The following is a 23,807-nucleotide window of genomic DNA, read 5'->3' as shown; positions in this document are numbered from 1 at the left end:
GTATTTAAACAGATGCTCAGAATATATTAGTAAACATTGAGCTGTTAAATGTTTTATACCTTATTAGAGATCATGTGATGCTGATTTATAATGGATCTGGGATTTACATTATTTTTGACTTCTGGTATTATGATGCTGGAGAAGACTTTTGAGAGTCCCTTGGACTGCAAGGAGATGAGACCTAAAATCCTAAAGGAAATCAACCCTGAATATTTATTGGAAGGACTGATGCTGAAGCTGAAGCTCCAATACTTAGGCCACCTGATGTGAAGAGCCAACTTGCTGGAAAAGACTCTGATGCTAGGAAAGATTGAAGGCAGAAGGAGAAGGAGATGACAGAGGATGAGATGGTTGGATGGCATCATCAACTCATTGGACATGAGTTTGAGCAAGCACCAGGAGATAGTGATGGACAGGGAAGCCTGGAATGCTGCAGTCCATGAGGTCGTGAAGATTTGGAAGTGACTTAGTAACTGAACAACAACAACAACCAGGGTAAATGTAGTTACAGCAGTTCAAAGTAAAATAAAAGTAAATCATTTTGATTACTTTTGTCTCTCCCGATGCGAATTTGTGTGTGACTTTGTATGTGTGTGTGCATGTGTGCCTGCTGAGCTGACAACAATGCTTCCAGTGGTACACAGAAATCCTTAGGAAAAAGCTTGCATTCTGAGTTATGAAATTCCAAACCAGGAACAGTGTGGCTGGGAAACCTTTCCCTCCTGTTTCAAAAACAAAAAATTGGCAACAAAGTATACATACTTTAATAATGTCTGGATATCAAGACCCATATATGTATTTTTTAGTATCACAGTAAAATTCTGTAAGTTTATAGTAAGATTGTCTTGAGTAGCAAGTAATCCCTTCAGCTCATGATGCCACCAAGATCTTCAAAAAGATAATTATGGCATCCAGTGTTATATATCTTCATACTCAGACCATTGCTGCAGTAGTGATGACCTTTGAAAGATTTAGGGTCTCGAGGGCAACTTAAAATATGACAGAGAGTCTATGAGACAGAATATCTTAGATTTTATTGATAAGGAGACACCATAGAAATCAAGGAATTAATGCTCTGGTCAATTCCTGATGCAGAAAGAAAAGCATCCTTAAGGATTTTCTAAGAAAACTTTCTCAGGTTCCTCTCCAGTGCTTGGTTCCTCCACCATCACGGTAATTGACGAGAACAAAAGGGACAGGAGGAAAAGTTCCTGGATCAGCTTTTTCAGGGAGCTTGTCCACACAGTTCTGTTCTTTGTTACTGCAAATTCCCCCTGACAGATTCCTCAGCACCACACATTGCACACCGCGAAGCCTGAAATGCCTAGCTTTTGTATGCCATGGCGTACGGGAGGATGCACAGACTTTGCCTTCAACTGTTAATTCTGTGGCTTATACCTTAACACAACCTGCACTAAAGCTCCTGCTTCCCAGGACTGTAAGTGATCCTAAAACTCTACAAGTATGTTCACTTAACAGATCTATTCTAATATGATTGTTGTTGTTCAGTCATTAAGTTCTGTCTGACTCTTTGTGACTCCATGGACTGCAGCAGGCCAGGCTTCCCTGTCCTACATCACCAACTCCTGGGGCTTGCTCAAACTCATGTCCATCGAGTCGGTGATGCTACCCAACCATCTAATCGCCTGTTGTCCCCTTCTCCTCCTGCTTTCAACCTTTCCCAGAATCAAGGTCTTTTCCAGTGAGGTGACCCTTCGCATCAGGTGGCCAAAGTATTGGAGCTTCAGCATCCATCCTTCCAATGAATATGCAGGGTTGATTTCCTTTAGGATTGACTGGCAGCAAAAAGAACAAAGTACAGACTTTCTGCAGCAAGCTAGAGCTTGGTGAGAGCTGCAGAAGTTTGTGAAATTTGAGTTATTAAACCTTTATATAATTAACATTAGACTGTTGTATGATGAATATTTTTCTACCTACCAATGTGAAGTTTAGTGAATTGCCTATTTTTAATCATTAGATATTTTAAAAACTGACAGCTCATGTGAGTAGGCTTAAATTGGTTGTGTAATTTCTTTTAAGACTTGGACTACTTTTAAAGCATATTTTGGTCCTGGTCACCTCTATTAATCCCCCAGGTCATGTTACTTTCTCATTTTATCCTCCAACTGAAGACTTCCTTGAGATTTACCTATTAGTGTTTTTCTTCTTGGTCCATCAAAAGAAGGGCAGAATTGATCAGGTTGGTTATCTATTCATGTAAGTTAAATTTTTGTGTGTGTGTGGTAAGAACTCTTAACATGAGATCTACCCTCAATAAAATTTTAAGTATACGTTAGAGTCTTGATTATAAGTATGATTTTGTACAGCAGAGCTCTAGAACTTTCTCATCTTGCTTTGTTCTTGTTCAGTCACTAAGTAGTGTTCGACTCTTTGTGACCCCATGAATTGCAGCATTCCTGACTCCCCTGTTCTTCACTATCTCCTGAAGTTTGCTCAAACTCATGTCCTTTGAGTCAGTGATCCTATCTAACCATTTCATCCTCTGCTGTTCTCTTCTTGTTTTGCTTTCCATCTTTCCCAGCATCAGGATTTCCCAATGAGTTGGTTCTTCTCATCAGGCGGCCAAAATTTTGGAGCTTCAGTATCAATCCTTCCAAAGAATATTCAGAGTTGATTTCATTTAGGATGGACTGGTTTGATCTCCTTGAAGTCCAAGGGACTCTCAAGCATTTCTCCAACACCACAGTTCAAAAGCATCAACTCTTTGCTGCTCAGATTTATTTTTAGTCCAACTCTCACATCCATACATGACTACTAGTAAAACCATAGCTTTGATTAGATGGACTTTTGTTGGCGAAGTAATGTCTCTGCTTTTGAATATGCTGTCTAGGTTTGTCATAGCTTTTCTTCCAAGGAGCAAGCGTCTTTTACTTTCATGGCTGCAGTCACCATCTGCGGTGATTTTGGAGCCCCCCCCCCAAATAAAGTCTGTCACTGTTTCCATTGTTTCCCCATCTATTTGCCATGAATTGATAGGACTGGATGCCATGATCTTCATTTTTTGAATGTTGAGTTTTAAGCCAGCTTTTTTATTCTCCTCTTTCACTTTTATCAAGAGGTTCTTTAGTTCCTCTTCACTTTCTGCCATAAGGGTGGTGTCATCTGTGTATCTGAGGTTATTGATATTTCTCCCTGCAATCTTGATTCCAGCTTGTGCTTCATCCAGCCCAGCATTTCGTATGATGTACTCTGTATATAAGTTAAATGAACAGAGTGACAATATGCAGCCTTGGAGTACTCCTTTCCCAATTTGGAACCAATCTGTTGTTCCAAGTCCGGTTTGGACTCTTGCTTCTTGACCTGCATACAGATTTCTCAGGAGACAGGTAAGGTAGTCTGGTATTCCCATCTCTTGAAGAATTTTCCATTGTTTGTTGTGATCTACACAGTCAAAGGATTTAGCATAGTAAATAAAACAGAAGTAGATATTTTTATGGTATTCTCTTGCTTTTTCGATGATCCAATGGATGTTGGCAATTTGATTCTTCCGCCTTTTCCAAATCCAGTTTAAACATCTGGAGGTTTACAGTTCACGTGCTATTGAAGCCTGGCTTGGAAACTGTTGAGCATTACTTTGCTAGCATGTGAGATGGGTGCAATTGTGTGGTAATTTGAGCATTCTTTGGCATTGCCTTTCTTTGGGATTGGAATGAAAAACTGAATTTTTCTGGTCCTGTGGCCACTGCTGAGTTTTCCAAATTTGCTGGCATATTGAGTGCAGCACTTAAAAAGCATCATCTTTTAGGATTTGAAATAGCTCAACTGGAATTCCATCACCTCCACTAGCTTTGTTCATAGTGATGCCTCCTAAGGCCCATTTGACTTTGCATTCCAGGATGTCTGGCTCTAGGTGAGTGATCACACCATCATGGTTATCTGGATCATGAAGATCTTTTTTGTACAGTTCTTCTGTGTATTCTTGCCACCTCTTCTTAATACCTTCTGCTTCTGTTAGGTCCATACCATTTCTGTCCTTTATTGATAGTCCATCTTTGCATGAAATGTTCCCTTGGTATCTCTAATTTTCCTCTATTTCTTTGCACCGATCACTGAGGAAGGCTTTCTTACCTCTCCTTGCTATTCTTTGGAACTCTGCGTTCAGATGGGTATATCCTTCCTTTTCTCCTTTGCCTTTTGCTTCTCTCCTTTTCTCAGCTATTTGTAGTCCTCCTCAGACAACTATTTTGCCTTTTTGCATTTCTTTTTCTTGGGGATGGTCTTGATCACTGCCTCTTGTACAATGTCACAAACCTCTGCCCATAGCTCTTTGTAGAGCTTTTCAAAACCTTGGGCATCCAGATGCCTGTGCCTCTCTTCTACATTTTTCAGTCAATCTTATTTCCCCTCCCCAACTATTATTACCTCATCAGGCAGATGCTATGTTAAATAATTGCTGGTGAGTTTTTTTTGTTTTTTGTTTTGGTCAAATATCATAGAGATAAGGCTGTTTGTACTGGGCAAGCTCTGAGTTTTTGGTCAATTAAAGACAAGTGCTGTTAGTGGGGATTTGTAAGGAGTTGGCAGATAAATCAAATACTGACAGTTTTCCAGGAATCAGGCTTTTAAGGAAACTTCAAACCTGGCTTTTCCTCTTTCAGCGACTACTTGGCTGCTGGTTTTCATGGTGGCCATAACTGTGATTCTGTTAGTTTTCAATGCTGAGATGAAAATGTAGGGCATGGGCAAAGGGAAAATTATGAAACCTCAAAGTTCACATTTTTTAAAAAACTGAGATTAAGCTACTTTTGGGGAGTATAAATTTACCTTGGATTATTAACAGACTTTGGTTAATTTCTAGAGTCTGAAACTATTGGTTTCGATAATTTTCCCCACTATTGTCATTGATTTTACCAAGGAGTAGAGTTTTTGAGGTCCTTCCTCAGCCATCCCAATTCTTTCTTACAAAGTTGATTGACCGGATTTGAAGATGGGGTGGGGACAGCATTCTAGCAAAAGCAAGTGTACTGGCAAAGGCATGGTGATAGTGTGCTGGAAATTCTTTTTTGTATTCCGTTTCGACCCTGCTGGCCTTGGTGTTCTTTTGAAGAACAAAGACCAGAAGCCTGGACACTTTTTCCCCCGGACTTCTTTGCTAGCAGGATTCCCAGGTAGATTTCAACAATGAGGATTTTAGGTTCCCTGGTGGTCTGGTGGCTAAGACTCCACGTTCCCAAAACAGGGGCCCTGGGCTCAATCCCTGGTTGGGGAACTAGATCCCACATGCCACAAGTAAGAGTTTACATGGGAAACTAAAAGATCCTGTGTACCACAAGTAAGACCTGGTGCAGCCAGATAAAAAAAATATATATAGGTTTCAACAATGAGAGGTGCTGTGAGAGATCTGAAATACAGACAAGAAGGAGAAGCCCTTATTCCCTGGCAGTCACTGTGCACTGCCTGTAAGTCTCATCAGACTACAGATGAGAGTTGGGCCAGCAGATTTCAAATGCTGTTCTGAGAATCACTGATTCTTTGGCTGATACCACGGTAGGTGGTTTCTTATGATTCTTTCACTTCCTGATTTCTTAAATGTTGGCAGCCATTTCCCTGATCTTTGCTCTCAAGCCTTGAAAGTCTGATTCTAATTCCTTGTGTTAAATACTTTTATGCTTCAAATATTTAGAATGACTTCTGTTTTCTCAAAAAACATTGACAGATACATATTTGAAGAAGCTTCATAAGTTAATGGAAATGAAAGAAAGCCAGTGTGGCTGGAGTTTGTGAATATGAGAATAGAGTTGTCAGTTCAGACTGGAGGGATCAAAATCAAATTATACGTCATCCAGCTGATTTTATAAGTGAGTGAAGTCTGGAAAAGAATCAAGCAAGTTTGAGGGCAAGAGTCCCATCTAAAGAGAACTCAGACTTTTTTCAAATGCAGCAAGAAATCAGAACTTTTATTTCAAATCAGCTCTGTGTAAATATTAGGTATATATTTTAATTTTAAGTCAATGTACTAGCCTAGATCCTATTTCTGTCTGTCTTGTAGGTTGCCAGTTTTGGAACACTGGCAGGTCATGCAAGATCTTTTAGGATGTTTTCTTTAAAAAATTCCTACCATTCACTCTGTCCAAGTCCTTTCAGTTTCCCCATTTCCTTTATCTACCACATCAGGCTCCAAAAACAACCTAAAATACTAGAAGTTGAGAGAAGGGGTTGAATGTCTTAACAACATGGGATTTTAAGGAAAATACCCTGTTGGCCTTGAATCAATGAATGTTAGTTGCTCAGTTGTACAACCCTATGGACTATAACCCATCAGGCTCCTCTGTTACAGAATTCTCCATGCAAGAATACTGGAGTGGGTTGCCATTTCCTTCTCCTGGGTATCTTCCCAATCTGGGATTAAACCCAGGTCTCCCACATTGCTGGCAGATTCTTTAGACTGAGCCACAGGGAGGCCACCTGTTGGTCTTTCTTTGAGGCATATTTAGAAACTAGTTTGAATATGTCCTTAACTATTCCAATTTTAAAAGGGGATTTTCAAAGATGTTTCAGGATAACCTGTGCCCTGGAGGTGGTTTGTAATATACCTAATTCTTGCTCTGTATCTTTAGGTATTAACATAGTGGGATTTTATTTTGGATGTGAAAATAAATGTGATTATTTTGCAATGCTGCTTTTATTGGCAAAAATATTATGTTAAGTTGAACATCCTTAAATGGCTACTGAAATATTACAGCTGTTGGCAAGGGGAATTTTATGTAATTTAAAAGCCACATGGACATTTCTGGGGGGATGCTGAAAGCGGTGGAAAAATAAAACACTTTTAGAAAGAGCTGGATTTCTACACTGTTTTGCTCTGTCCTAGTTATGTAAGCACTTGCAGCTTTCTTACTCTCTCTGAGCTCCTGTAAATGGGGATAAAGGGAAGGGAAAGAGGATTAATTATTTGATTAAAAATTTCTATGCCAGTTATTACTTTAGACATACTCAATCTACCCTCATGGAATTAATAGTCTAGCAGGGGAGACAGATGAGAAATAAATGAATTGTATACAATTACTTTATTATAGTTGTGATACGTGTTACAGAGGAAAACTATAGCAGGCAATGAAAGCAAAGTAATGAAGTGTGTCTGTGCATGGTAAGGACTAAAGAAGCATTTGTGTATGAAAGGTGAGAAAACTGTTTTTGGTATTAGATTTTGGAAAAGGTGTTGAAAGAACATAATCCCTTGAATGTCAGATTTGACAAACCTAGACATCTTACTGAAAAGCAGCGACATCACTTTGCTGACAAAGTTCCATATAGTCAAAGCTATGGTTTTTCCAGTAGTCATGTACAGATGTGAGACTGGACCATAAGGAAGGCTGAGTGCTGAAGAATTGATGCTTTTGAGTTGTGGTGTTGGAGCAGACTCTTGATAGTCCCTTGGACAGCAAGGAGATCAAACCAGTCAAGCCTAAAGGAAATCAACCCTGGATACTTATTGGAAGGACTGATGCTGAAGCTGAAGTTCCAAAACAGGCCACCTGATGGGAAGAGTCAACTCATTGGAAATGACCCTGATGCTGAGAAAGACTGAGGGCAGGAGAGGGTGACAGAGAATGAGATGGTTGGATGGCACCACTGATTCAATGGACACAAGTTTGAGAAAACTCTGGGAGATGGTGGAGGACAGGGAAGCCTGGCCAATGGGGTTGCAGTCAGATACAACTTAGCAACTGAACAAGAACAATCAGATTTGAAGGGGATTTTTATTAGAGTGCTGTGTTGATGTACCCTATTGGGTGCAGAGTTCATGCTGAGTAATGACTTGGATATGAGAGATCATGTCCAGGATCTAATGCCTGATGATATGAAGTAGAGCTGACATAATAGTAATAGAAATAAAGTGCACAATAAACATAATGCATCTGAATCATCCTGAAACCATCCCCTCCCCAACCCTGGTCCTTGGAAAAATTGTCTTCTTGAAACCAGTCCCTGGTGCCAAAGACTTTGGGGACCCCTAGCTTAATCCATGTGGTGTACAGATCCTGAGCCCAGGAGCGGTGGTCAGGCCTCAGGAGAGAATGGAAACAGGTACCAGAAAGCCATCAACAACCAAAGCAAGTATTTCTCTTTTCTCTTTGTATACATGCATGCTAGGTCACTTCAGTCATGTCTGACTCTGCAATCCTATGGACTGTAGCCCTCCAGGCTCCTCTGTCCATGGGATTCTCCAGGCAAGAATACTGGAATGGGTTGCCATGCCCTCCTCCAGGGGATCTTCCCAACCCAGGGATCGAACTGGCATCTCTTATGTCTCCTACATTGTCAGATGGATTCTTCACCACTAGTACCACCAGGGAAGCCCCTTTCTCTTGCACACTCTCCCATCTCTGCTTCATTTTACTCTCTTAGGAAGAGTCTTCCCCTGCTTCTCTGTCTCCAGGTTACAGGAGGTTTCAGGCAATTGCAGACACTAATTCCATCATCCCTCCTAGGAGAGACAGTCTGGCCAATCCTGCTTTGATTGCATACTTAGCCAAGTTTAATCCATAATGGTCAAGAGAGTGAGATCCCCTGGTGCCATAGGGCTCCTGCCATCTAGAGAGTAACTTCTGGGGATTATGTATCTGTCTAGTGAGAATAAAAACAGTACATCCTTTATCAGGAATGTTGTGATGATTAGATGGAATAATTGACAGTGCCTAGCACAGGGTAAGCATCAGTACCTGCAAGCTTATTATTACTGTTGTTGCTGTTGGACATGTTCTTTCGGTCTTTATAAGAGATGTTTTTGTGCACGTGTGCTAAGTCGCTTCAGTCGTGTCCCACTCTGCAACCCCATGTACTGTAGCCTGCCAGTCTCCTCTGTCCATGGAATTCTCCAGTCCAGAATACTGGAGTGCATTGCCATGCCCTCCTCCAGGGAATCTTCCCAACGCAGGGATGGAACCCACATCTCCTGCACTGCAGGTGGATTCTTTACTGCTGAGACATCAGGGAAGCCCAAGGGATGGCTTTGCTCAGAATCAGTGGACCCATTGCAGGAAGTTTAGAACACAGGAAGAGGCTTATTTTGTAAACAACTGTTAAGCAAGTTTGGGAATAGAGGAGCCTGGATGCATTCCCATTAACAGGGTATCCATCTTAGAAACATGGCTCATGTAATTAAATTTGTTATACTCTTTTCTTTATAATTCTTTTGAAGCAAACCAGATGGGAAGAAGGCAAATATGAAAGCTTATCATTACCAGGGATAAAACAAAATATTCAAGGTAGCTGTTTAGAGATTTCTCAACTCCTAATGAAAAAAAAACAGGCATTAATAGTAATATTAATATAATTGTTGGTACCTGTTGAAGTTTACAGTTATTAAAACAGTAATAAAAAGAAACTCACATAGCTGTTACATAATTTTCCTACATTTTAGTAGGCATTTTCCTCTTTGAATGATGAAGGGATGCCCTTTAAATTGTCACATGAATAAAGTTAATGCAAATGAACATTTTTATGTCAGTACACACTGGGTAAAAATGTTTTTGTTTTTTTTCTTTTTCCTGTTTTCTTAAGTTTTTGGCTGATTAAAAAAAGTTCTTGAGTTATAAAGTCTGCCTACTGTGCTAAAAAATACCTGTGATATTTCCAAATTAAATAATTAAAAATAGGTAAAAATGAATAATTCCTGGTGGTCCAGTGGTTAAGACTTTGCCTTCCAATGCAGGGGGTGTCGGTTCGATCCCTGGTTGGGGAGCTAAGATCCCACATGGCTTGAAACGAAGAAACCAGATATACAAAGCAGAAGCAGTATTGTTGCAAATTTAGTAAAGACTAAAAATGGTCCACATCAAAGAAATCTTAAAAAAAAAAAAACTTTAAAAAATGATCTTTGGGAATTAGTTGAAAGTAGTTTTTGTTCTTCATGGTGATAAAATGGTTGTGATTCAGGTCAACTGAAGCCTGTGTTGAGCCAGGCTTGTGCTCACCTCAGGGCCCTTGCCCTGGCTGTGCCTCTGCCTGTAGCCCTGTTGGTATTTGCACAGCTCTGCTCTCCCCTCCCTGGTATCTTTGCTCAGATGTCACCTCCTCAGTGAACATCTGCTGTGCCCATTCTGTTAAAAACTCTATTTGCCATCCTAGCATTTCTCAACTTCTTTAAAGTTGCTGGATGTTTCCTAAAGAACTTACTACCTTCTAACATGTTAGATCCTTTGCTTATTTATGATTATTGTCTGTCCTTACACTGTTTTTATCTGCTTTCCCTGATGTATCTCCAGTGCCTCAGACCATAGCAGGTGCAGAATTGACCTTGAATAAATGCTGAATTCAGGAAATATATAACTTACATATAAATATTATAGATGCATGTATCAGTTAGTAGAGCTAGAATATTTCAATTTATTTTTTTTAAACTTTGATCCATGCATCTACCCATCTGCTCATCCATCCATCTATGAATATTTCCTGAGCACATAATACTTTCCTCTGGAGCTTTATTTTCCTTTGGGATCAGAGGTATTAAATGTGAAGCTCTAGACATTATGGGAGAAAATAGCAGAGATGACCATAAACTTAGGTTTCCTTTTTTAAAAGTTAATTTTTATTGGACTGTAATTGCTTTACATAGTGTTGTTAGTTTCTGCTGCAAGCAAAGTGCATCAGCTATCCATATCCATATCCATACCCATACGCATATCCATACACCCCCTTGTTTTTGGATTTCCTTCCCATGCAGGTCGCCACCGAGCACCGGGTTTCCTGTGCTACAGCCTATGTTCTCATTAGTTACCTATTTTATGCAAGGTGTCGATAATGTATATGTGTCAGTCCCAATCTCCCAATCCATTCCATTCACCCTTCAATTTAGGCTTTCTTGAGTAGGGAGGGTCAAGTGATGGTTCAGATTTATCCCAGCAGATGTGTGGAGTGTATGAGGGGTTTGGAGCAGACAGATCGGCGAGGCAAGTCAGGCAAAAAAACAGGATTTGCACAAGAACAGGAGAGATGGGAATGCTTTCAAGGAAGAGGAAGTTGAGTGTTGCAGACTGTAGAGTAGGAATTTGGAGAACAATGAGAGAAACTGAGGCCACGTCTTGACGTTTGTGAGACCCATTGCTGTGTTTCAGTTTGTCCTGACTATTCAGGAATTTTAGGCAGTACAGAATCAGTTCACTTCAGTTCAGTTCAGTCACTCAGTTGTGTCCAGCTCTTTGCAACCCCATGGACTGCAGCACGCCAGGCTTCCCTGTTTATCACCAACTCCAGGAGCTTACTCAAACTCACATCCATCAAGTTGGTGATGCCATTCAACCATCTCATTCTCTGTCATCCCTTTCTCTTCCTGCCTTCGATCTTACCCAGCATCAGGGTCTTTTCAAATGAGGCAATTCTTTGCATCAGGGGCCAAAGTGTTGAAGTTTCAGCTTTAGCATCAGTCCCTCCAATGAATATTCAGGAGTGATTTCCTTTAGGATGGACTGGTTGGATCTCCTTGCAGTCCAAGGGACTCTCAAGAGTCTTTTCCAACACCACAGTTCAAAAACATCAATTCTTCAGTGCTCAGATTTCTTTATAGTTCAACTCTCACATCCATACATGACTACTGGAAAAACCATAGCTTTGACTAGATGGACCTTGGTTGGCAAAGTAACGTCTCTGCTTTTGAATATGCTGTCTAGGTTGGTCATAGCTTTTCTTCCAAGGAGCAAGTATCTTTTAATTTCATGACTGCAGTCACCATCTGCAGTGATTTTGGAGCCCCCCAAATAAAGTCTGTCACTCTTTCCATTGTTTCCCCATCTATTTGCCATGAATTGATGGGACTGAATGTCATGATCTTAGTTTTCTTAATGTTGAGTTTTAAGCCAACTTTTGCACTCTCCTCTTTCACTTTCATCAAGAGGCTCTTTAGTTCTTTGCTTTCTGCCCTAAGGGTGGTGTCATCTGTGTATCTGAGGTTATTGATATCTCTCCTGGCAATCTTGATTCCAACTTGTGCTTCATCCTGCTCAGAATTTCACATGATGTACTCTGTATATGGATTAAATAAGCAAGGTGACAATATACAGCCTTGACGTAGTCCTTTCTCAGTTTGGAACCAGTCTGTTGTTCCATGTCCAATTCTAACTGTTGCTTCTTGACTTGCATACAGATTTCTCAGTAGAGAATGATGTTCTATAATTCCACAAAAGACAACCACTTTGTCTCATCCTTCAACCACCAACACCAAATATAACGCCTTGGGGTAACTATTGTCAAATATGGCCTATAAAGCTGTCACTTGAATACCATTTTAGTTTGTAGTTGCTCAGGCTTCCCACATGGCTCAGTGATAAAGAATCTACTTGCCAATGCAGGAGATGCAGGAGTCAAGGGTTTGATCCCTGGTTTGGGAAGACCCCCTGTATGAGTAATTGGCAACCACCTCAGTATTCTTGCCTGAGAAATTACATGGACAGAGGAGCCTGGCGGGCTACAGTCCATGGGGTCCCAAAGAGTCAGGCACAACTTTGCAACTGAGCAACAGCAGGGTATTTGCTCTCTTCACCTGCCCAGAATCCATTTCCTCCTCCTTGATGATGAAACCTAGAATTTTCTTTGGGAAACTCTTTTCATCCCTGTTTTTGGTCCTTGACTTTCAGGTGGGCTCTACTCTGGATGCCAGAGGTAGAAGCTGTGAGCCTGCCATCGGAGAGGACTGAATCTCTGTGGTGACAGTGCTTCATCCGGGTGTGAGCACAGGACACGGTATCATTTCACCCTACTCTCACCCTGGTAATTAGTTCACAATGGGCAATGTTGTTTAATTCAGGCGTTACTGGGAGGAAAATCTCATGTCTTGCTGGATTTGAACCTTGGACACTTTGGCAGTTTTCAGCTATTGGGAGTCATCTCAGTACCACGTGGAGCCTGAGAGTTAAGCCAAGATGGAGGGCAGTCACAGAATAGGACCCGGAACTGGGTTTGAGGACATTGGCGCTTGAGCCAAGGTTTGTATAGGGCCAGAAGGGACTTCCCTGGTGGTCTAGTGGCTGAGACTCCATGCTTTCAATGCAGGGGGCCCAGGCCTGATACTTGGTTGGGAAACTATATCCCACCTGCCACAACTAAGACCCAGCACAGTCAGAGGAAGAAAGAAATGTTTCACCATTACTTGAAAAAAAAAAAAAAAGGTTTGCATAAAGAGAAGAAACCTGCAATTTTCAGAAATGTCAGTTATTTTCCTGGTTTCATTTTTGTTGTTGCTTGAGCAGTTTGAGTTGGATCTTTCTTGATTTGGCAAAGCTAAGCATCCTGACACATATGGCCAGAGACTGGTCTCACGTAGGCTCCCATTTGCTTAAATGGGGTGTTGAGACTGCTTAATAATCAACACTTGAAGTGACCTATTTCAATATGGTGACTTGAGTTCCCTTTTGTTCTATACATCATTGCTAATGTAAAGAAATGTTTTCTCCCTTATCTTGTCCATTACTCTGTGCTGTGCTGTGCTTAGTTGCTCAGTTGTGTCTGACTCTTTGCAACCCCATGGGCTATATAGCCTGTCAGGCTCCTCTGTCCATGGGGATTCTCCAGGCAAGAATACTGGAGTGGGTTGCCATGCCCTCCTCCAGGGGATCTTCTCAACTCAGGAATCGAACCCAGGTCTCCCACATTGCAAGTGGATTCTTTACTGTCTGAGCCACTAGGGAAGCCTGTTCATTACTCTAACACATACGAAATTCTTTGAATTTTCACCTGCTGCATATTTGTTAATTTATGAGATGATTATTTGAGAAAACTCCCAATAACATCAGTAATTCTTTTCTTTTTCCTTGAATGGTAGGGAGAATGGCATGTTGATGAACTCCGACAGTTCTGCACTGAGCCCCAACTCTAAACTTGGTTAATATCTCATTTATATGCATGCCATACTTTACAGAGGATTTCCAGCATTCCCCAAGCTATGAATCTTCTGTAAACTACTGTTTACAAAACAATATTTTTTCATCCATAGTGGAAAGGTTTCATTTTCTAAGAAGCCTTTATTGGTTGGATATTGGTCAATTTTAAGTCAGTCTTTTTTTTTCCAAGAGAAGTTAGTGGTAGGTAATTTTGAGTTTTATTCTTTGTGAACATGAGTACAGTTAATTTTATTGCTCATTACTTTTATTATGAAAATGTAACTGTAACTTACATGCATCATTGTTTTCTTCAGTTCTCTCTGAAATTATTGCCTTAGTCATTGGTTCATTCATGCATTTATCCATTAAACAAAAGCTTGTTGAACACCCAGTCTCTGCCTTTGGTATTAGGGATACAGAGAAAATAGATAATGATCTTTATTTTTAAGGAATGCATATGGATGGAATTCCTAGTGCTTCTTTTAAAGTTAGGGAGTGGAATTCCAAAGAGATTCTTTGTGTTTTTAAATTTATTTTTAATTGGAGGATAATTGCTTTACAATGTTGTGTTGGCTTCTGCCATACAACAGTGTGAATCAGCCATAAGTATACATATGTCTCCTCCCTCTTGAACCTACCCCTTACCATATCCCATCCCTCTAGGTTGTCACAGAGTACCTCGCTGAACTCCTTGTGTGAAACAGCAACTTCCCATTAGCTGTCTATTTTGCATGTGGTGATGTATATGTTTCAATGGTACTCTCTCAACTCATCCTACCCTCTCCTTCCCCTGCTGTGTTCACAGTCTGTTTCTATGTTTGCATCTCTATTCCTGCCCTGCAAATAGGTTCATCAATACCATTTTTCTAGATTCCATATATATGTGTTAATATATGATATTTCTCTCTTTCTGATTTCACTCTGTATAACAGGCTTTTTTTTTGAATTGTGGCTACCATGTAAAGAATATCCTTATGATAGATGGTGGATAATAATAGTGGTCCTCAAACTTTCAGTTTTAGGTCCCCACCCTTGGAGATGGTAAAGAGCCTGCCTACAATGCAGGAGAGCTGGGTTTGATCCCTGGGTCGGAAAGATCTTCTGGAGGAGGAAATGGCAACCCACTCCAGTATTGTTGCCTGAAGAATTCTGTAGACTGAGGAGCCTGGTGGGCTACGGCCCATTGGGTCGCAAAGAGCCTGACACAACTGAGCAACTTTCACTCACTCATTTATCCTTAAAGAGGTTGGGGAGTGGAGCCTGGAATATACATTTTCCATTTCCGTTCCAGCTGGTCAGCTTCTCACACTTTAAAATTTGTATGTTTATAGGATTGTAGCTATATTGAAAAAAGGAACTTGCGAGGGAGAGTTGTGAAGATATGAGACCAGAGGAGAGATAAGGGCAAAACGTCTAGAATCTGAGACCATGGGTAACATGATCCTGGTTTATAAGTCCAGCTTCATCTTTTACTGCACTCCCAAACAACCCATTGCTTTAAATAAAGTACCTGCTAAGAACATTTCAGTATTTTGGCTTTGAGCCTCCTTTTCTCTGCTCTTCCCAACCATGGAATGCCCTTTTGCCCTGATCTTCTCCCAGCATGTCTCATTTTTGCCAATCACCAAGAATCTGTCTAGCTTCAGTGCTCCTCAAATGTTAATCGGCATACATATCACCCAGCAATATTGTTAAAATATAAATTCTGACTTAGTATGGGGCCAGGGCTGGAAGTCCTGCACATCTAACAAGCTCCCAGGAGATGGGACCGCTTCCGGACCATGAAGCACACTTGGAGTAGCAAGCTTCCACTCTGTAGTAAACTCTCCCTTCTCACATTCTTTCCTGTCCTAGTAAATGTCCATTTTAATGTCTATTTCCTAGTAGTCATGATTTTTCCACATGTATACTTCTTTAAGGAAACCACTACTTACTTTTTACATACTAAATGCTAAGCATTTCACATATATGAGAGAATTGTCTCAAACATTTCACATATATGAGAGAATTGTCTCAATTCTCTCACACCCTGTTGAGATGGTATTATTTTATAGATATTAGGAAATATGTTCTGGGAGATTAAGGGATTTTTTTAACCTAATCCTTTAAAAATTTTTATAAATTATGATCTGAATTTCCTATGTCTTTAACTCTCAAGGGTTTACACATGATGGGAGTTCAGTAGACTCTCAATATGAGTTGGTAAATGATGAGCCCTCCAAATAATAATTTTAAGTATGTGTGATGAGTTGGAAAATACAATATCATACTGAGTGAAAAAATTAGGATATCAAATGATCAGTAAGTCCATCCTAATTGTGTAAAAATGCATTTGTATGCACGGACAAAAGAGTGTGAAAGAAAATAAACCAACACCAGGTATAATGGTTATTTTGGGAGTGGTAGAGCTGTTTGTATAGCACTTCAGCTACATATGTTCTTCAGTGACCAGATTTTACTCTTGTAACCAGAAAACCCAATACATATAATACAGTATAAAGAGACGATTGCTAAGAAGAGGGTGAGACTTGTCCAGTAGTGAACAGAGACAGCCCTGTCAGGAGGATGGATGTTTGGCATATTCTGGGCCAGTGGCGCTGGCTTATAGGTGGGGATCATCTTGAAGGAGGCAAGCTCACTTCCTGTTGTAAACTTATTTCTAGTTTTTGTCTTCAAACTTAAGAATAGTATTTATTACATTAAAAATTTTTATTCGAGTAGACTGGATGTATAATATTGCATTAGTTTTAAGTGGACAGCATAGTGTTTCAGTTAACCATATATTCATTTTTTTTGAGAGTCTTTGCCCAGATAGGTTATTGCAGAATACTGTGTAGAGTTCCCTGTGCTCTACAGTAGGTCCTTGTTGGTTATCTATTTTGTATATAGTACTGTGAGTAGGTTAATCCGTTCTCCAGGGAATCATCCCAACCCAGGGATCGAACCCAGGTCTCCTGCATTGCAGGCGGATTCTTTACCAGCTGAGCCACAAGAGAAGCCCAAGTATACGGAAGTGGGTAGCCTATCCCTTCTCCAACAGATCTTCCCGACCCAAGAATTGAACTGATATCTTCCTGCACTGCAAAGAAAGTGAAGTCGCTCAGTCATGTCTGACTCTGCGACCCCATGGACTGTTGCCTACCAGGCTCCTCCACCCACGGGATTTTCCAGGCAAGAGTACTGGAGAGGGTAGCCATTTCCTTCTCCAGGGGATCTTCATGACCCAGGGATTGGACCCTGGTCTCCTGCATTGTAGGCAGACGCTTTACTGTCTGAGCCACACTGCAGGCGGATTCTTTAACAACTGAGCTATCAGGGAGGCTCTATGTTAATCCCAAACCCCTAATTTATTCCCTTCCCCTCCGTATTTCCACTTTGGTAACCTAAAGGGCTCTGGAGATTTTTGAAGTGATAGCTCTGGGACAAGACTCTGGAATCTGTATTTTAACCGGATGTTGTGTGGATCACCTTTTTGAGTAACGCCTTTATAAACAGAAAGACTACAGGGCTGAGAGAACGTTCTAATCTTATTTTTCTTTCTTTCTTTTTTTTTTTCATACTAACTAACATTGTCTTCGGGGAAAATATATGAGCTTGTTAAATTTGTTTCCCCACCTATAATAATGCCTCCCCAAGTTGACTGTCTGGTTCAAGTCAAAGAAAAAAATACTGTACAAAAATGCTACATAAAGCACTCTATACATAAGATGTTTTTATCACCTCAAGACTAACAATGAGGGTAAATAGAGAAAAATATGGTATTAATAATCATACCATATTCTTAGGTGATATGCCTCAAAGTTTTTTTTGTTGTTGTTTGTTTTTATGAAATCATACGGCTTCTATAAAAATTGTGACAGCACAGAGAAGTCTGATTTCCATAGAGAACGGATTCCTTTTTTAAAAACTTTATTTATTTATTTTCAGTTGTGCTGGGTCTTTGTTGCTGCATGGACTTTTCTCAAATTGCGGCGAGTGGGGCCTCCCGTCTAGTTGCGGTGCGTGGGCTTCTCACTGCTGTGGCTTCTCTTGTTGCGGAGCATGGGCTCTAGGGCGAGCAGGCTTCAGTGGCTGTGGCATGTGGGCTCAGTACTTGCAACTCCCAGGCTCTAGATCACAGGCTCAATACTTGTGGTACACGGGCTTAGCTGGTCTGAGGCATGTGGGATCTTCCCGGATCAGGGGTCAAACCCATGTCTCCTGCTTTGGCAGGTGGATTCTTTAGCACTGCACACCAGGAAAGCCCCAAGAATTGACTCCTTTTATCCCAGGATATCAAAGCTTTGGGGGAAAGGAACAGTGTTCATACATAGGCCCAAAATACACTGAGTCAGAGTCAGTGGAAGATTGATCACGAAGATAAGGAAGAAAGGAAGAAAGCCCAAAGCCACACTGAATGAATACATTGCTTCAAGTTTCGCTAACTCTCTACCAAGATTCAGCACAGGAATTTGTACATGGTAGGAGCTGAATGCGTTCATACTGATCAGTTGACAAATAATGAACCTTCTCTGATACCTAATTCCCTGCCTGTCTTCCACTTTCTCTGTGCTTCCACCTCACTGAAATTCCTTCAGAGTCCTAGATACTCCCTATTTATTCCAGCTTCACCACTTTTGCCCATTCTGTAACCTTTCCCTGGAATCCTGTTCTCTTCCATTCTCTGCCCAGGGGGTACCTATTTATCCTTAACCTAAGGGTCACTTCCCCGGTGGGGGACTTTCCCGGCCCTAAAAAGTGGGATCTTTTGTTACATAATGTTACAGCAACCACTAGTGTAGGTCTTCACTAGAGCACCATGATGATGCTGACTCTTCAGAGCTGATTTCTCATGCAACTATGTGCAAACAAGTTCTATTCTGAGAGTGTGTTCTTAAGTCCGATTTGTCAGTAAGTCCAACAAAGTTAGCTTAGCTACTCAACTAACACAGTGGGCTATGTAGTACTGTTGTATTGTTGCTGTTCAGTCGCTCAGTCACGTCTGACTCTGCGACCCCAGGGACTACAGCACTCTAGACTTCTCTGCCTTTCACTACCTCCTGGAGTTTGCTCAAACTCATGTCCATTCTGTAACAGGTTTCTAATACTTTTCATGCAAATAATACATACATAAAACACACACACACATAAAAGTAAGGAAAACATTTTTAATCTGACAGCATAATACCTTGAAAAGTACGGTAGTACTGTACAACAGTTAGCACACAGGGTCGTGTTCTCATCTTTGAAGGTCTGCAACATGAGGGGTCGTATGTAGGGGACTTCCTGTACAGTCTCCATAACAGCATGTACAGGTCCGTAACAGCAGACACTCTGCTTCCTTCATAGACTGCAATATCGTCAAAAGCCCAGAGCACAGCAAGTAATAGAAGCTCGATAATTGTTTTTTTGTGTATGCTGCTTTCTTTCTTTTAAACACCCAGAAAGTAAGATACTTAGAAGCTATTGACAAGGACAGTCAAGAGCATTAGTACTTGAAAATTGCCGCTTGTTCCTTACAAGAGTGCCTTTCTTAAAGGGCATGAGATATCTTTTGTTCTGTGCTTTTGTTACCATACAATCACTCTTTTTTTTTTTTTTGAATCAGAAAAGAGATTTATGTTTATGTTGATTGTAAACATTTGGGCAGGTTCCACAGAGTTGCTGAATAGATACGCTTGCAAGTAAATTTTACCTTTCACCATAATTTCAGAAGGGACCACAGCTAGCATTTCACTTAAGACAGAGTGACTCACATCAGATTGTGAATTCAATAACTTACCTATGAATATACACAGTTTGGGGCTTTGAACTCAAAATGGCCATTGAGATTAAAGCTAGAGTGAAAATAATATTTAGAGAGGTTATTGCTTTTTGGATCTGGGAATCAAAGCCAGTCTTTGTTCTTTTTTATGTCATTTGGTACTTCTACCAAAACTTGGACCTTTTATTTTGAGGAGTGGCAGAGATGGGATCACTCATCTCTCTCTCCATCCATCCATCCTTCCATTCATCTACTGATCCACCTTCTGTCCACATACCTATCCATCCATCCATCCATCCATGGGTTAAATAGATGCAGAGTCACCCACAGGGCTTACATATTGAAACTCTTGAGTTGAGAAGAGGCATTAGGTTTGTTTCAAAATTTCTTAAGGCATCAAATTTGTGTAAGTCCAGTCAGTGATAGAAAGGATGTTTAGACAGGAAGAGAAAGAGCAGAAATGCTGTAAGATTCGAAGGGAGACTTTTAACATTGTGCTGAACTTAGAATGTATGTGTTTAACGTATACTTAAAATTGCCCAGCATTGTCTTGTCTTGTCTTATATTGATTTGCTTTCTGGCTTGTTATTATTCATCTTAGTGGTTAACCGCTCAGACTCTGGTGCTTGACTACTTAGGTTAGGGTGAACTGAGTCCCAGCATGGTGAATCCATGTAACTGGTCAAGGCATTTAATAATTCTGTGTTAAAGTTTGCATATGTGCAAAATAGCAATGAAAAGAAATCTTTTGTTGTGAGGATAAAATAATAGATGTAAAGTACTTAAGCGCAGAGACTGACACATAATGAACTCTAAATAAATGTTGGTTTTTATTACTCTTCAAGAGTTTTCATGACCACTGTCATCACCAGCTGGGGCTTCCTAGATGGCTCAGTGGTAAAGAATCCACCTGCCAATGCGAGAAGATACAAGTTCGATCCCTGGCTTGGAAAGATCCCCTGAAGAAAGGAATGACAACCCACTCCAGTATTCTTGCTTGGGAAATCCCATGGACAGAGGAGCCTGGGAGGCTACAGTCCATGGGGTCTCAAAGAGTCAGACATGACTGAGCACAGACACACACACACACACATACACACACTTATACACATGTGCCAAACACTGTGTCGATACCAAGAATGAAATACAGTCTCTATATTTGTAGAATTTCCAGTCAAATGACAAGAGGGAAAACTCCCTAAATGATTATCTAATATTATGCTAATCCCTGTAGTAGAGACAAATGGGACAAAATGTGCTGTCATCTCTGAGGATTTGATTTTTGAGATTTGATTTGAAATTTGATTGTACATCAAATGGAATAAAAGATGTGGGGTGGATGTTTTAGGCAAAGAGAATTAGAGCTCTCAAATGTTGGATGTGGCTGGCTCACAGGTATATGGGCCATGAGACTGAGCAGGTGGGATATAGGCATGCTCAGTCAGGTCTGACTCTTGGTGATCCCACGAACTGTAGCCCACCAGGCTCCTCTGTCCATGGGATTTCCCAGCAAGAATACTGGAGTGGGTTGCATGTCCTCCTCCAGGGGATCTCCCAACCCAGGGATCAAACCAGTGTCTCCTGCATTGGCAGGTGGATTCTTTACCACCGAGCCATCTGGGAAGCCCAGGTGGGATGTGGGGCTCTTCAAAACTCCTACCCTGTGCAGCTGTTTGTGAAGGGCCCTGCATGTATGGCTGAGTGTTATCACTAGTGGTACCAGGTCCTTCTGCTATGTATGGCTAACAGTTTCAACATTAGATCCTGAATGGATCTCAGGGTGTGTTTGTCTGATTGTTTGGAAGGCCTTGCCTTGAACTTGGAGTTTGGAAGGAGCATTGCATTTATTTCAGAGGGTTTTTTTTTTTTTTTTTTTTTTTTAAGGTTGAAAAATGAGACATACACTGACTTTCACTCTGCCTTTCTGACTCTCTTTATATATTCAGCATCTAAGTAAGATTTTGTTTGGAAAAATGATTCTGGGCTTACAGAAAGTTTAATATTATGGCCTCAGGGTACTAAGTCATACTTCATTTCTCATTTCTTTAAGTACTTCATAAATAATGAAACAGATTTGAGTAGGGCCCTTTTCAAATATATTTGTGTCTCTATTTTTTTAAATTTTTCATAGTTGCTCTCTTAAACTGTTTCTTTCTTTTATGATTTTGCTTACAAACGGTGCCACTTGATGTGTTTTCTATGGAAATGTTTTGGGTTGCTGTTTTATAATCTTTCTCTGAATTACACAAGTCAAATGGCATTGTTGAATCTCAATTTTTAAAAATTGTCACTGACTGGTGTCATGAACCCCTACACAATGATGATGTAGCTGGTTCGAATGGAATGATATGTCTATTGATAGGCTTTTCAGATGTCATATAATCCACGAGGCAAGTACATTCACCTTGCATCTTCTGCTGAGTATGAAGCAGGCCAACCTGTCCCACCATCTGCACACGGGCCATAAGGAGAATTGGCAAGAAAAGGAAGAAATAGGAATTCCATGTTTGTTAGACTGTGGAACTCTGTAGTGAAGTGATAACTGTGTGTTGTTCTCTCAGGTGATACTTGGGCGGGGGAAAAAGGAAAGAGACTGGAAAGAGCAGATATTAATATGATTCATTCATGAGTGAGAGAATGACTCTTGCTCATCCTCTTTTCTTATTTAAGCCAAATAATTAAGTTTAATATTAAAGGAGCAAGCTCAGGGGAGTAGAGGGAAATGTGTTCTAGAAACTTCTTTTGATTTTTAAGCAATTGGATGAAATGCAAAACAGAGTAAGTGTCTCTTTGCTGCTCTGTTGTTTACTTCAAGCTTAGAGGCTGTTTGAGTTTCCTTTTTGTAACAGAGTCAAGGTATACATATGTATTACTTTTAGATCTTTCCCTGTAAATCTGATCCTCTGACATTTTGTTCATTTTCTGAGCCATATTGCATTTGTCTGCACCATTCTTTCCTTTAACCCAAAGCTATCAAATTCCTTACAGGCCCCGTTCTTCCCTTGTGCTCAAATATGCCTCTGAAAAGAGTTTTGATCCAAATATATTCAGTTATGGTCTGCAAGAGAGACAATATTGCATTTTATTTCTTTTAAGCACATATATGTATTTTTGTGTTTGTGTGGAAGAATTCTGAGTCTGATAAACCCAGCTCTGTGTATATGACTGCAGTAATGTTAAGTAGTCCTTACAATAAATATAATTTCAGAGAGTTCTTTATAATAAAAAACAAACAAAGAAAGTGGTTAGTTTTGGGAATTTGGAGTGAGAAACCAACTCAAAATGTGCACAAAACCAGTTGATACAAGGGTACATAAAAAGTTTGTTGCAGGTAAATTCCAAAGGCAAAAAAATGGGAAGCCACCTAACAGTAGGGTAAAAGTGCTTTCAGTTAGGGTGTAAGCCACTCAGTGAAATAACGTAAATCTGCTTAGATGAGGACTCAAAAGGCCGCACAGCACCGTGAATATACCAACACAGGCTTCAAAGAGAAGGTGAAATACACTTTTTAAAACTTCTATTTTATACTGGAGTATAGTTGATTAACAATGTTGTAATACTTTCAAGTGTACAACAGAGTGATATACACACACACACATGTATCTATTCTTTTTCAAATTCTTTTCCCATTTAGGTTGTTGCATATTATTGAGCAGCGTTCCCTGTGCTATACAGTAGGTCTTTGTTGATTATCCATTTTAAATGTAGCGGTGTGTACACATCTGTCCCACATATCCCTTCCTCCCCTGGTAACCATAAGTTCATTCTCTGTCTGTGAGTCTGTTTTGTAAATAAGTTGTGTGTGTCATTTTGTTTTAGATTCTGCATATATGATATTCCTCTTTCTCTGTCTGACTTACTTCACTCAGCATGACAAAGACAGCCCACAGAATGGGAGAAAATATTTGCAAACGATGTGACCAGCAAGGGATTCGTCTCCAAAATTTACACGCAGCTTGTTAACATCATGCACTTTAATAAGAGAGTGGTAGAAGCAGAGCTAAAGTGTTGGTAATGTCACTTGAATTCCAACATCAGTCCTTCTGCCAGTACATGGCGTGACCTTGATCCCTCTTTCTTCATTTGTAAAGTAGTGAGGCTTGAAGCTGAGCATCCACATGGGTCTTCCCATGTTGAAATTCTCTGAACCTAGATTACTATTTGCTGGTGTGCTTTTCTTACTCAGAGATTAAGGTCATTCCGTGAAATCTGATTTAACTGTGTTTACT

At 40.4% G+C, this 23,807-nt stretch overlaps 1 protein-coding gene across 45 annotated transcripts in view; it reads left to right on the top strand.

Annotated features, from left to right (window-relative positions):
• Positions 1 to 23,807, top strand: part of LOC147348197 (uncharacterized) — a 544,560-nt gene that overhangs the window by 189,120 nt on the left and 331,633 nt on the right. For 4 of the 45 annotated variants that reach the window (XR_015151182.1, XR_015151193.1, XR_015151177.1 and 1 more), the window contains exon 5: positions 12,594 to 12,726. The exons of 37 other annotated variants lie outside the window; for them this stretch is intronic. The gene's annotated coding sequence lies outside the window, so the exon portion shown is untranslated. Of the gene's footprint in view, positions 1 to 12,593; positions 12,727 to 12,822; positions 12,942 to 15,166; positions 15,357 to 23,807 lie in introns of those variants that run through there. 4 more of the 45 variants (XR_015151184.1, XR_015151180.1, XR_015151199.1 and 1 more) reach the window with 3 other exon arrangements.

The sequence above is a fragment of the Bos grunniens genome, chromosome 22, assembly GCF_055505025.1.
Source record: "Bos grunniens cultivar Pamir isolate PY7600 chromosome 22, Bosgru_T2T1.0, whole genome shotgun sequence".
NCBI classification, from domain to species: domain Eukaryota; kingdom Metazoa; phylum Chordata; class Mammalia; order Artiodactyla; family Bovidae; genus Bos; species Bos grunniens.
Note: the sequence above shows the minus strand (reverse complement) of the source record. Positions and strands in the feature narration are given on the sequence as shown.